The 14,321-nt window shown below is 47.0% G+C and overlaps 1 long non-coding RNA gene across 3 annotated transcripts in view; it reads left to right on the top strand.

Annotated features, from left to right (window-relative positions):
• LOC136786749 (uncharacterized) overlaps positions 1 to 14,229 on the top strand; it is a 43,093-nt gene extending 28,864 nt beyond the window's left edge. The window contains exons 2-3 of one of the 3 annotated variants that reach the window (XR_010826239.1): positions 5,011 to 11,403; positions 11,941 to 14,229. This is a non-coding gene — a long non-coding RNA (uncharacterized lncRNA). Of the gene's footprint in view, positions 1 to 5,010 lie in introns of all 3 variants that reach the window. The other 2 variants (XR_010826240.1, XR_010826241.1) reach the window with 2 other exon arrangements.
• The last annotated feature ends 92 nt before the right edge of the window (positions 14,230 to 14,321 follow it).

Genomic DNA, 14,321 nt, shown 5'->3' on the forward strand with positions numbered 1-14,321 from the left:
CTGTTTCGAGGTCAGGGGTCAGGGTCAGCTCCAGGGACAGGGTCAGCTCCAGGGTCGGCAGCTTGGGCCAGGGACTCAGCGTTGGGGCTCGGGGCCAAGGCTCAGGGTTGGGATTTGGGGTCATGGCTCTGGGTCCAGGGTCCATTCTGGGTGTCAGGGGCTCAGGATCAGCTCTGGGGTGCGGTCTCCGGGGTCAAGGTTCTGGGGTTGGGGCTTGGGGCTGGGGCTCAGGGTCAGCTCCAGGTCTGGGCCCAAGGTCTGTTTTGGGATTTGGGGTCAGCTCCAGAGTTGGGGCTTGGGGTCAGTTCCAGGTCCAGGGCTTGGGGTCATCTCCAGGGTGGGGTCTCCAGGGTTGAGGGTCCGGGGCTGGGGCTCAGGTATGGGTCAGGGTTGGGGCTCGGGTTTGGGGCACAGAGTTAGCTCCAGGTCCCGGCCAAGGTCAGTTTTGGGGCTTGGGGTCAGCTCCAGGGTCAGGACCTGGGGTCAGCTCTGGGTCCGGGTCTTTGGGTCAGGTCCGGGTCTGGAGCTCGGGGTCAGGTCCAGGGTGGCGCTCCGTGGTCAGATCCAGGTTGGGTGATCTGGGTTTGAAGGTCTGGGGTCGAGGGTCTGTGGTTGGGGCTTGGAGTTGAGGCTCAGTGTTGGGGCTAATTTTTGGGTCTCGGGGTTGGAGCTCGGGGTTAGCTCCAGGTCCGGGGTCAGCTTCGGGGTGGGGGCTCCACAGTTGAGTGTCTGGGGCTGGGGCTCAGGGCTGGGGCTCAGGGCTGGGGCTCGGGGTCTGGTCCAGGTCTGCATCTCAGGGTCGGGTCTGGGTCCAGGTCCGGGGCTCAGGTTCGAGTCTGGGTCTGGGTCCGCATCTCAGGGTTGGGTCTGGGTCAGGGTCCTGGGTCTGGGGTTAAGGGTCTGGGGTCTCAGGGCTGGGTCTCGGGGTTGGGTCAGGTCCAGGTCCATGTCTTGGGGTCAGGTCCTGGGTGGGGGTTCCTTGGTCGGGTCCAGGTTGGGGGCTCCAGGTTCGAAGGTCCAGGATTGAGGGTCCAGGTTTGGGGCTCGGTGTTAAGGCTCAGGGTTGGGGCTTGGGTTTAGAGCTCAGGGTTGGAGCTCACGTTTGGGGCTCGGGGTCAGTTCTGGGTCCGGGGTGATCTCCGGAGTCAGGGGCTCGGGGTCAGCTCCAGGGTAGGAGCTTGGGGTTGGGGCTTGGGGCAAACTCTGGGGCCGAGGGTCCAGGGTCAAGGGTCCAGGGCTTGGGCCCAGGTCCAGGTCCTGTGCTCGGGGTCGAGTCCGAGTCCGGGACTTGGGGTCGGGTCCAGGTCTGAGGCTCAGGCTGAGGTCCAGGACCGGGGGTAGGGCTGTGGTCTGAATCCAGGGGTTGGGCCCGGGTCTGGGTCTGGGTCCAGGGCTCAGAGCTGGGTCTGGGTCTGGGACGTGGGGTCTGGTCCGCGTCTGCACCTCAGGGTTTGGTCTGGGTTCAGGTCTGGGGCTCGAGGTCAGGTCCGTGTCTGGGGCTCGGGGCTGGGGCTCGAGGCTGAGATTCAAGGATGGGGCTCAGGGTCCAGAGTCCAGGGTCCAGGGTCTGGGTTCAAGGGTCTGGGGTTGGGCCTCAGGGTTAGCTGCAGGCCCTGGGTCTGTTCCAGGGGTCGGGATCCGTTCTGGGGGTCAGGGGTCGGGGTCAGCTCTGGGGTCAGGGTCAGCTCCAAGGTCAGCTGCTCAGGGTCGGGGATTCGGGGTCAGGGCTCGGGTCAAGGCTTGGGATTGGGATTCAGGGTTGGGGCTCCGGGTCCAGTGTCCATTCCGGGGGTTGGGGTCTTGGGGTCAGCTCTGGGGTGGGGGCTCCGGGGTCGAGTGTCTGGGTTCGAGTGTCCAGGGTCAAGGGTCCGTGGCTGGGGTTCAGGGTTGGGGCTCGCAGCTGGGGCTCAGGGTTAGCTCCAGGGTGGGGGCTCCGGGGTCGAGGGTCCAGGTTTGGGGCTTGGGGTGAGCTCTGGGTCCAGGTCCAGGGTCCATTTTGGGGGTCAGGGACAGCACAGGGGTCAGGGCTCGGGGTCACCTCCGGGTCAGTCCGGGGCTCAGGGTCAGCTCCTGGTCCAAGGCTCGAGGTCAGCTCTGGGATTGGGGCTTCGGGATTGAGGGCGCGGGGTCGAGGGTCCAGGGCTGGGTCTTGGGGCTTGGGCTTGGGGCTGGGGCTTGGGTTTGCGTCAGGGTTGGGGCTTGGGGTCAGCTCTGGGTTCGGGGTCAGCTCTGGGGTCAGTGGCTCAGGGTTGGGGACTCGGGGTCAGGGCTCTGGATCGGTACTTCAGGTCTGGGGTTGGGTCCAGGGGTTGGGGGTTCAGGGTCAGACCCAGGGTCAGGGTCTTGGGGTCAGCTATGGCGTCAGGGCTCGGGGTCAGCTCCGGGTCTGGGGTCAGCGCTGAGGTCAGCGGCTCGGGGTCAGGGACGCAGGATCAGGGCTCGGGATCGGTACTCCAGGTCCGGGGTTGGGTCTGGGGCTTGGGGGCTCAGGGTCTGATCCAGGGTCAGGGTCTCAGGGTCAGCTCTGGCATCAGGGCTGGGGGTCAGCTGGGGGGTGGGGTCTCTAGGGTTGAGGGCCTGGGGTTAAATGTCTGGGGAAGAGGGCCCGGGGTCGAGGGTCCGGGGCTGGGGCTCGTAGTCAAGGCTCTGTGTTCTCTCCAGGTCCGGGGTCTGTTCTGGAGGTTTGGGGTTGGGATCTGTTCTGGTGGTTGGGTGTCAGGGTCAGCTCTGGGGTTGGGGGTCTCGGGATAAGCTCTGGGATCTGGGGCTCGGGTTCTGGAGTTCAGGTCCAGAGTTCATATCCGGAGTTAGCTCTGGGGTTGGGGCTCAGCGTCAGGGCTCAGGTCGGGGCTTAGGGTCAGGGTTCGGGGTCTGAGGCTCAAGGTCCAGGTTATGTGGTCCAGGACTCAGGGTCAGGGTTTGGGGTTAGCTCAGGGTTTCAGCTCTGGGGTTTAGGTCTGCAGTTCAGGTCTGGGGTTAGCTGTGGGGTTAGCTCCATGGTCGGGGCTTTGTTCTGGGGATCGGGGGTTGGGTTCGGGTCTGGGGTTTGGGGGTCAGTGTCAGCTCCGGGGTCAGGGTCAGCTCTGGGGTCAGGAGCTCGGAGTCAGGGATCGGGGTCAGGGCTTGTGGTCAGGGCTCTGAATCTGGGGTCCATTCTGGGGGTTGGGGGCTCAGGGTCAGCTCCAGGGTCAGGGGCTCGGATCAGGGGCCTTATTTCATCTTCGACCTTCCTCGATGTTCTATAACCATCTTTGACTTTCTTTAAACTTTTTCGGCCTTCTTTGACATTCTTCGAACTTCTTAAAACTTCTATCAGATTCTTTGAACTTCTTTGCCCGTTTTTGAACTTCTTCGACCTTCTTCGAACTTCTTTGACCTTCTTTGACCTTCTTCGACCTTCTTCGACCTTCCTCGAACCTTCTTTGAACTTCTTCGAACTTCTTTGAACTTCTTTGACCTTCTTTGAACTTCTTTCACCTTCTTTCACCTTCTCTGACCCTCTTTCTGCCTTTTGAACTTCTTTCACCTTCTCTGACCCTCTTTACGCCTTTTGGCCTTCTTTCAACTTCCTTCTGACTTGTGACCTCTTTTTGACCTTCTTTCCACCTTCTCTAACCCTCTTTACCTTCTTTTCGTGTTTTTGTTCTTTGAACTTCTTTCACCTTCTCTGACCCTCTCTAACTTCTTTCTGCCTTTACCTTTTTGACCTCCTTTCACTTTCTCTGACCCCTTTTACCTTCTTTTCGTGTTTTGACCCTCTCTAACCCTCTCCGACCCTCCCTCCACCATTTGACCTACCCTGAACTTGCTTTCATTCCTGAACTTCTCAGATATTCTTTTCCCAGACTTTCAGCCACCTCGCCTTCTCCGACCATCTCTGACTACATATTCGCCTGTTGACCTTCTTTCACCTTCTTTCTGCCTTTTGACTTTCTTTCACCTTCTTTCACCTTCTCTGACTCTCTTCACCTTCTTTTTGCTTTTTGACCCTCTCTGACCCTCTCTAACCCTCTCTGACCCTCCCTCCACCATTTGACCTACCCTGAACTTGTTTTTATTCCCAAACTTCTCAGATATTCTTTTCCCAGACTTTCAGCCTCCTCACCTTCTCTGACCCTCTCTGACTACACAGTCGTCTTTTGACCTTCTTCGAACTTCTTTGACCTTCTTTGAACTTCTTTGACATTATTGATTTTCTTTGACCTTCTTTGACCATCTTTGACCTTCTTTGAACTTCTTTGACCTTCTTCGACCTTCTTCAACCTTCTTTCACCTTCTTAGATCTTCTTTGAGCTTTTTCGACTTTGAGTTTCTTCTTTGAGCTTCTTCGACCTTCTTTTAGCTTCTTCTTTGAGCTTCTTCGACCTTCTTTGGCCTTCTTTGACCGTCTTCAAACTTCTTCTGCCTTCTTTGACCTTCTTTGACATTATTGATTTTCTGTAACCTTCTTTGACCTTCTTTGACCTTCTTTGATCTTCTTTGAACTTCTTCTACGTTCTTTGACCTTGTTCAACCTTCTTTCACCATCTTTCACATTCTTTCACCTTCTCTGGCCCTCTTTCTGACTTTTGACCTTCTTTGACCTTCTTTGACCTTCTCTGACCTTCTCTGACCCTCTCTACCGTCTTTTTGCCCTTTGACCCCTTTTGTGCTGAATTGTTCAAGCTACAGGAGTTACATACATTCAAGACATACATAGTCATTAGATTTCCGAGAAGTATTCAACATATTCACAATGTTTCCCATAACTAATTAAAATATGTAAATGTCCCTGATGCATGTGCAATTGTTTCTAATGGTGGTCTTCCAGATGTCTATGGTTGTTGTTGATAGTCTTCCTCACTATGTTCACTGCTTGAATCCACTTCTTGCGTATGCTCAGACCACCATGTTCTTTCTTATCTTGTTGTTTCAACTTAGGCATAAATACTAAGCTAAGTCATTTACACATCTAAGGACATGGGCATAAAATGAGTTCCTAACCTATTCTTTTTCATACTTATCCTCCAGGCCTAGGTTTTGTTGCCTCCTGCCCTGGGATACAATTCTGTGTGGTCTTACAGGTAAAGATGACTAATTAGTGAGTAAGGTAACACTAGAGATACAAGGTTTCTAAACTTCCTTCTATCTAACTAAACATAGTAAATGTTTGGCCTATCTGTTTCATAAAACATTTTGGTTTTGGCTCTATTATTCTATTATGGAGAGAACTATATGTCCTTCTGATTCAGTATCACTAGCCCCTAGACATTGCAGCCATCTCACATGCACACACCAACACTCACTCTAGTATCTGATTTTTTGGGACACACACCATTCCCATCCCAGTGGTTGGTGAGGATAATCTTACTGAAATAAACATTCCCACATTCCATGCACACATATCAATTAGGGTGTCTGACCAGGTTTATTTCTCATTACTGCTGTGGGGGCCCAGGGAGGACAGTCCTGGATGACCCACTCAGAAGTAGCTGATGTTCAAAGTATCCTTGGGCTAAATTAAGGTGACATAACACCAAATGATCTATCAAAATTTTTTATTGATGACAGAAACTATTCTGGCAGAAACTGATTAAACCTTGTTTTTAACTGGAGCTATTTAAACCTTGTTATTTTTAAAAAGGCTGAACTGCCCATAACATACATTGTTGGGGAGAGAGAGAGAGAGAGAGTTATAAAGAGTTAGAAAGGTAGAAGTAGAGGAAAGGTCCAGATAACCACCCTGGGTTCCAGTGATATCTCTGCTCCAGTTGTTGTTGTGTCTGTGATGGTGGTGGGTGCACATGATTTGTGCACCTCTGATTTGTGCTATTTATGAGTTAATCCCCACCTCCAGCTCTTGCTTTGTATACTAATTATTCCAAGACTGTGTCCCAAGACCTTCTTGAAAGGTTGTTGGTGTGGTGGTTGCTGATGCCTTTTCTCCCGCAGCTACATAAACACTGGTGCCAAGGTGTCTCAGATGCTTACCAGAGATAAGAAAATAGGCTCCAGGAAAGTGGTATTGCACCTGCCCTTGTCATTTATTAACCAGGTATGTGTCTCTCTATAGTTGTGTTTATGGCTTCCTCCTTTTCTCATCATTCATTTTGTTTTCATTGAAAAGGCCCTTGACCACATACTCTTAAAGGAACAGATGTTTTCTCCTTCCATATAATTTTACAGTATTTACTGGATATCAGATCTTACTCTGGTTCTGGTCCAAATGAGCTGAATAGATCTCTTGGCATTTATCTCCAACCCTGTGATATGAAAAACATAAGATTGTGTCAATGTAGGTGTAACAGACATTTTATTGTTACAGCAAGACTGAAATATTCTTTGTACTGCACGATTGTTGGAAATTACAGTTCTTTCACATACAACTTCAGTCAGTTATGAATAACTAGTCCTGTAAAGGTTTGGACAACTCTTTTTTAGTAATAGCCAATATTCCAATATAATTTTGAAAAGAAAAATATATATATATTATGCCATTATTATGATTTAAATAAAAATGTATATTCCTCCACCAAGATCCTTGTATCAGAGCAGAATAGTTTTATGATGTGTTGGGTTTAGTCATCAAAGCACTCCCATGAATAGGAAGGATCCATTCACACACAAAACCAACTCTATAACAGTAAGAATCTGAACTTCCCTTTCACCAGCCATAGAGCCAGTTCTTCAAAATCTTGAAGTCACAGATATGTCTGAATTCTTATGCATGTAGAATTAAATATCTACTAAGGTAATACGGAAATTAATCACTTCATAAGCTTAATATTAATCCTATATATTTCTTAATCTGTATATACTTCTGATACAGAATTCATAATTAAGAATAAAAAAAAATAAAAAAAAAAAAAGTGAAGATGTCCTTGTCATTCTAGGTATATAGGCTGTATATTGTACATTGCCAACCAGCTGATTAACATTGGGAATGCAAGCAGCATGAAGGAATTCATTCTTCTCAGATTCTCAGAAAATAAAGTAATTCAGAAAATATGTTTTGTTATGTTTTTTTTTTTCTTCTCTATGATTATCATGCCAGGAAATCTGCTCATTTTTGTCGGTTTAGTGAGCAGTCAACATCTGAAACTGCACATGTATTTCTTCCTTTCCTACCTGTACTTTGTAGATATTTGTTACACTTCTGTCACAGCTCCCAAAATGACTGCTGACTTCCTCATTGAAAATAAAAAACAGCCCATTTGTGGATTGTATAGCACAGATGTTCAGGGTACATTTCTATAGCTGCACTGAGATCTTCATCCTCACAGTGATGGCCTAAGATTGTTATACTTACAACTGCAGACCCCCTAATTATGACCCTAACCCAAAACCTACGTCACCAAATTGTCCCATCAAAAAGTGCTCACAACAAAAGACTTTTGGTAGACCTGAACTTCCTTGGGCAGTCTTTACACAACCCCCACACACACAACAGGACTCTGCACTGTCTTTCTCTCCAAATCCTAATAACCCTAACCCTAAGCCTAATTATGACTCTAACCCAACACCTATGTCACCAAATTCTCCCGAAACTAACAACAACCCTAACCCTAACCCTATTTATGACTCTATATATATCCAAGTAAAGGCATATATTTGGAAGAAACCTGTGAATTTAGGGTCTCTGATAGATAGGACTCTGTAAGCAGGCAGCTGTTAATATTCTCTTTGCTACTCAGTTTTTGTTCTTCTGGTAATAAATCCCTGCGCCTGATGCTGTTGAAATTGCAGCCTTGCTACTAAAAAAGGAGAAAAAAAAATCAGAGATTGACATGTGCAGAAATGAAATACGGGATTCATATCTTGGCTTGTCCTATACTTTTGCTTATCAAGGTCTCAGCCCTAGTTCACTCACCTGATGTTTAGTGTAATGCCGTGGGACCTCATGTTGGACCACAACACATTGGAAATGCTGTTGGATTAATGTAAGAAATGAGGCACGCAGTGCTGTGCAGTTTCTTATAGCAGGGCTGAGTGAACAGCTGGAGAAAGGATGTAATGCTTCTTCCAGCTCTGGAGTAATAGCTGGCTGGGAATTTTGATGAAAGTCTTTTCCCCACATGCCAGCTCTGTGGATTTAAAGCTACTTGTGGGAAAAGGTCAGTTTTGAATTACCTATTTATAAAAAAAATCTGGGGAAAAGAGGTTTGAAACTACTTTTTGCGCTGATATTTTTGAAATAAAAATTTCCATTTTGGATCAAAATTACTTTCAATCCAGGAATTTACATAAAATGAAACTTTAAAGTATTAAAAAATAATGATGAGAGAATATATTGTTTGGTAGCCCTTAAATTTGTGCAAATTTACGCAGGTTCTTTATTTGCAAAGAATGTTAAAGTTTGCCTACAACTGAAGCAGGAAAGAAATAAAAAAGAAAAAAAGAGAGAGAGAAAAGTCACTATAGTCCTTTGTAAATGAATGAAATTAATGTTGCATAGAAGAAAATGAGCAGAACATCTGATTCTGCAAAAAGCCGCAGCTCCATGAGAGTTCAAGCCATCCCAGCATGTCTCCTGGTTTTCCAGTCCCTCTGCTCACAAGCAGCTGTTTCATTTCCTGTGGTTCAACAAATCCCTAGTCCCAGAGATGATTTCATGATCGGGGTTTAGTTAATGTCTAACCCTGGTTCCTGTTGACAACAAGATAGCTTTATGTTACATGTCAGGCTAGGGAGCACTGAAGAGGGTGCAAATTTATATTAGCTTCCAGACAGGCACTGTGTAAGATTGCCTTTGTGTCTCTGAGAATTGCATCTCTGTGGAGCAGTCACTGGGGCAGTGCTTGTGCCTGATGCTGTAGAGTAAGAAGTCTTTCATGGTGGGACCATAAATGTTGTGACAAAGGTGGAGTACAGTGAGAGAGGTGATATCTTTTATTGGACCTACAGATAAGGTCAGAAAATGAAAGAGTTTTGGCATACACCCACTTCTTGAGGTCTATAAAATATAGCTCTTTACAGCCATAAAAAGTCAAGGGAGAGAAACAAACACCAAGCTACTGCCAATTGCAAGAAGTGATTGGACTGTGAACTTAGTCACATGGTCTAAACTTTTGGGTAGACCTGTGCGGTGCCAGGAGTTGGACTTGATGATCCTCATGGGTCCCTTCCAACTCAGGATATTCTATGATTCTATGATCCAGCAACACAGCTAGCAAGGCTGGGAGAAGGAACTCATCTGGACTGCCCACATGTGAAGGACTTCAGACCTCAACAGCACAGCCTTGACCTGGGCAACGGCCCCTTGCCCTCTCCCAGCACCTTTGGCTCAGGACAGACCCAGCGATGGGACATGAGCTGCCCAGGACTGGTGGTATTGAGTAGATGGAGCTTATGCCCCCATTCCTCCACCTGGAAAATCCCAAATTTCTGCCGTGGGGACCCAAAGCAGAGGCACTGCAGACCTAGGCGTGTAGCCGAGCAACACTCCCTCTTCCTGCTTTGTCCAAGCTCTGCATTTCATGCTGCTAAGTCTGTTGGGATCAAGCACCTTGGCAAAATGCAAAGTGCTGGGAGAGGCTGTTCAAATCAAGGCCTGATCTTGCTGTCCTACAGGAATGAGAAAAGCATGCTGCAGGCAGCAGCAACACAGTCACAACCCATGGCCAGGTGTTTCATCCAGCCTCCACTGGGGTCCTGCAGGGCCAGATCATGAATGAGAAATGTGCTCTTCACACATGGAGATAGTGCTTCAGTTCTCTGCTCAGCTGCACAAAGTGGGGTCTTGCCTCCTGACTGGGGGCTCTCTAGAGTTACTGCACAACATGGAAAACTTCTCCAAAAGCTACAGGCGTTCCCCAAGGGTCTCTCACTGTGCAGAAGGCCATGGCTGTGGATGTGGCCACTGGATAGGGGTACGCAGATCATCCTGTCATTGTCATGGAGGTGATTTGGGGAAGGTGCCCGCCCACCTCTGCCACACCCTCCTTCCCCATACACACAGCAAAGCTAATGCTACTGTGATGCTGCATGAAGAACATGGAAGTGTACTGCTGAAAAGTACATGTTTTCAGCTAGGAACAGACATTTCTTGGTTTTTCTTTGCTTTGCAGGGGGGAAGATGTTTTGTTAGAAGGTTAGAAGATGTTTTGTTAGAAAGTTTCTTTTGCCTTCTCCCTAGATGCACAGTGCTACTTGCTTTCTAAATGTTGGCAAATTTGTCTGTAACAGTACAGGAACAGAAAAGACCAAATCCTGTCCCCTTCCACTGTGGGATTGTACCTCTCTTGCATACCTCACCCTAAATTTGGAGCAGTGACCTGGAAGTGCATAGATGTGCTGCCCAGTGCTGAAGCATCCCAGAGAGCTCCTCTGAGATTTTTTTCTTTGCAGGCACTACTATCTAGTGCAGTGCACTGTAACTTCATGTTTTTTCCTACAATTTCATTCTGCAATTGCACTCAGTCACTGGAGCTGGTGGAATACTTGGTGCTTAATAAAGTTGCCACTTCACAAAACTATTTATCCTTCTTAACCATTGCCAACAGCTCCCAAAATGGGCATGATTCCTATAGTCATGGTGATGGGACCCTCGCTGCTGGATTCATTTTTTCTGAAAGGGAATTTGCAAAGTGGTCCTGGCTGCTCTAAAGGGAAGTGATTTCTCTGTCTTCTGGAGCATGACACAGGCAGGCAGGATAGTAGTGAGCAAGGCTGAGGAAAAGGGAAAATCATCCCCTTGCAAGAGGTTTTGTGGGTGAACCACAAACCAAGCAAGTGAAGGGTGTGGACATTTCTCAAGGACCTTTCTCAACAGCACCAAATGAGAGAGACGCTGAGTCAAACCCTTCCACCAGGACAGGCCCCTCTTCAGTGCTAGGTACTCTACCAATTTAATCTTAGATATTCTTGATTTTTTTATGATCTGGTTCATTTTTCATAGTAATTGCTATGTAACAGGTAACAGTGCAGGCATGGTGGTGCAGAAGGTCTCTGCTCCCCAAGGCTCATTTATGGATAAGCTGGAGGAAGGGATACTGGAAGGTGCAGATGGAGTGGTTCCTTAAAGCTAGATAAGATTTTATTTCCTGACAAGGGTCTCAGTGTTGGAGTGGACCATGCCATGACTTTTACTAAGGACCTTTGGAGCTTTGGAGCTTTGCCAGCCGTATCCTGGGATGCATCAAGCACGGCATTGCTAGTCGGTCGAGGGAAGTGATTGTCCTGCTCTACTCTGTGCTGGTGCGGCCTCACCTCGAGTACTGTGTGCAGTTCTGGGCACCACAGTACAAAACGGACATTAAACTGTTGGAGAGTGTCCAGAGGAGGGCGACGAAGATGGTGAAGGGCCTAAAGGGGAAGACATATGAGGAGCGGCTGAGGCCACTTGGCCTATTCAGCCTGGAGAAGAGGAGGCTGAGGGGGGACCTCATCGCAGTCTACAACTTCCTCGCGAGGGGGAGTGGAGAGGTAGGTGACCTATTCTCCGTTATCACCAGTGATAGGACCCGTGGGAACGGTGTTAAGCTGAGGCAGGGGAAGTTTAGGCTAGACATCAGGAAGAGGCTCTTCACTGAAAGGGTGGTTGCACACTGGAACAGGCTCCCCGGTGAAGTAGTCACTGCACCAAGCCTGTCTGAATTTAAGAAGTGATTGCACTGTGCACTTAGTCACATGGTCTAAACTTTTGGGCAGACCTGTGCGGTGCCAGGACTTGGACTTGATGATCCTTATGGGTCCTTTCCAATTCGGGATATTCTATGATTCTATGATTCTATAATATCCGCAGGGGTTACAGGCTAAGCTGGAGAACTTGCCTTTCTTTTGGGGACCAAACTGTGGAGCAGGGCACTGCCAGACTGCTACCTGTTTGCAGTGTCATTCTCTGGGGCAGCCCTCCAACCCTGATGGCTGCTCACGGTTGAGCAGAAGTTTCAAGCAGTGGAAATAAAATGACATTATTCCAAGCAGAGCTGATTTCATGAAAAATGCATTGTCTTTCCACAGCTTCAACAAAAATATATTAGCTGCTGCCAGACTTAATTAGAAGCCATCTATTGTCAAAACTTGGGAAGAACAGGCACAAGAGGAGAGTGAACACAAAAGGTTTGAGATGTATCAGGTCTATGGCAGTGACTGAATTAACTGACTTTAACCATTTGCCTGTAAATGAAAATAGTCATGTCTCCTCCTCCTGAATGTGCACTGGAAAGATTAAATGGAAATACTAAAATGTTTATCTCTTTCTGATCTGGGTTAGGGATCATTGCTTTGCTGTGCTTTTGTTTTGAATGTATAATTTTTGTCCCCAAACATGAGGCAAAGCTATTATTTTATTAGAATTTATGATTAAAACTATTAACCTACCCTAAAAAATAGGGGTAATATTGAGTTTAACAGAAAGTTACATTCAACAAAAATGAAATGTTTCTGTTTAATTTAAAGATACTTTAAATCTTGTTTGTTTGTTTGTTTTTATTATTTTTTTCCAGTATTGCATTCTGGCAGACTTTGAGATGAAAGCAAAAAGCATTGCAATGAGAAAGCAAAACATTTCATTTTATAAGTATGAAGATGAACAGTTTCAACTTTTCTGAAATCTTTCTACCCATTCTTTTTGAGCTGAACTCAGCAAATCAGTTTGGGAAAATCTGAAAATAAACAAATAAATAAACAAGCAAATACGAACTATGGGGATCTTTGAAAGTAATTTACTTCCTTTTCAGGAGAGGACTAAAGCCTTGTTTGCTGAAAGGTGGTTTGTAATAACCACCAAAATGGACTTTGTTGTTGGAGCTCCCAGGCCCATGTAGGAGACCAGCACCTTGGTAGGCATTTTGGAGACCTCTTGGAAAGAGTCAGAAGAGCTGTTGATTGAATCCAGGTGCAGCTACTGTAGAGTTCAGTCAGAACTGGGACTGCTTTGGAAGTGATTCCCCAGACTGCCAGGCACTGGTTCACATCATGGTGCAGTCTTGTAGTACACAAACTGAATTTCCTTCTTATTAAGACAAGCAGGAAGATTTACTATGGGATCTGAGTCCCAGCTCATTTTTGGCCACTAGCAAACTTCCAGTAACCTCTCACTTGGCCAAGATCTCAGGCAGACTCTGAGCCATGGCACTGACATTAGTTGTGGTTGCTTTGCTGTTCCATTAAAAGTTGGTTTGTTGCTATACTAAAACATGAATAACTGAGGAAACAAGAATGGGACTTTGTTCCTCACTGACTGATATTAAAACTCTAAATCAGGTTGCCTACAGCCATCTCTCTTACCTTTGCAAATGACAGCAGGGAATTGTCTTCTTTCGCCTCTGACCACAGATGCAAGCAATGCTACTAAAGCACCTGCATTTTTCTGAGCCTGCTGTTTGCAATATTAGACTCAAACAGGATCTTTCAGGAAAAGGACTTGGAGACTCTTCTCCCAGCAGGGACCTCTGATGTAATTCAAACCTGCAGAGAAGGCAGAGTGGACACGTAATTGGGCTGTGCCATCACCTTGCTGTGCTGCCCGGATCTCTTCTAACTGTAAATCAAGTGACAGACTTCTCAGGTGTGGGTATTTGTATTACAGAAATTTGCATTTGGGTGGATTTTCTCTGTCCATAAAACCCTAACCCAGAAATGTTGCTCTTGCTGAGACATGACAGGAAGGAGTGCAGGGAAGGTCATGGGGAAAAGGGGATCATAATCTTCTATTACATTTAGGCTGATCTAATTTTAATTCTTTGTTTCCAAATAAAAAAGAAATCCCAATGTTTTATTTTTGGTTGTACTTCTTGTTGTTGTTACACCATGTTTATGGTAATGTTTTATTTTGTTTTGTTTTCATTTGATTCTTCTGGCAGACTTCTTTGCCCATTGTCCTGGTTCCAGTTAGGACAGAGTTAATTTTCCTCCTAGTAGCTGGTAGGGTGCTATGTTTTGGATTAGGATGAGAAGAGCGCTGATAACATGCTGATTTTTTAATTGTTGCAGAGCAGTGCTTACACCAAGCCAAGGACTTTTCAGCTTCTCGCTCTGTCCTGCCAGCGAGCAGGCTAGGGGTGCAGCAGGAGCTGGGAGGGGACAGACCCAGGACAGCTGACCCAAACTGGCCAAAGGGGTATTCCATACCATCTGACGTCATGCTAAACAATATATAGGGGTGGCTAGCCGGGGTGGGGGGGCCGGCTGCTCGGGGATAGGCTGGGCATCGGTCAGCGGGTGATGAGCAATTGCATTGTGCATCACTTGTTTCGTACACATTATTATTATTATTATTATTATTATTATTATTATTATTATTATTATTATTATTATTATTTCTCTGTCTTAATAAACTGTCTTTATCTCAACTCACAGGCTTCACTTTCCCGTTTCTCTCCCCCATCCCAGAGAGGGAG

The sequence above is a fragment of the Anser cygnoides genome, chromosome 22, assembly GCF_040182565.1.
Source record: "Anser cygnoides isolate HZ-2024a breed goose chromosome 22, Taihu_goose_T2T_genome, whole genome shotgun sequence".
Lineage (NCBI taxonomy): Eukaryota > Metazoa > Chordata > Aves > Anseriformes > Anatidae > Anser > Anser cygnoides.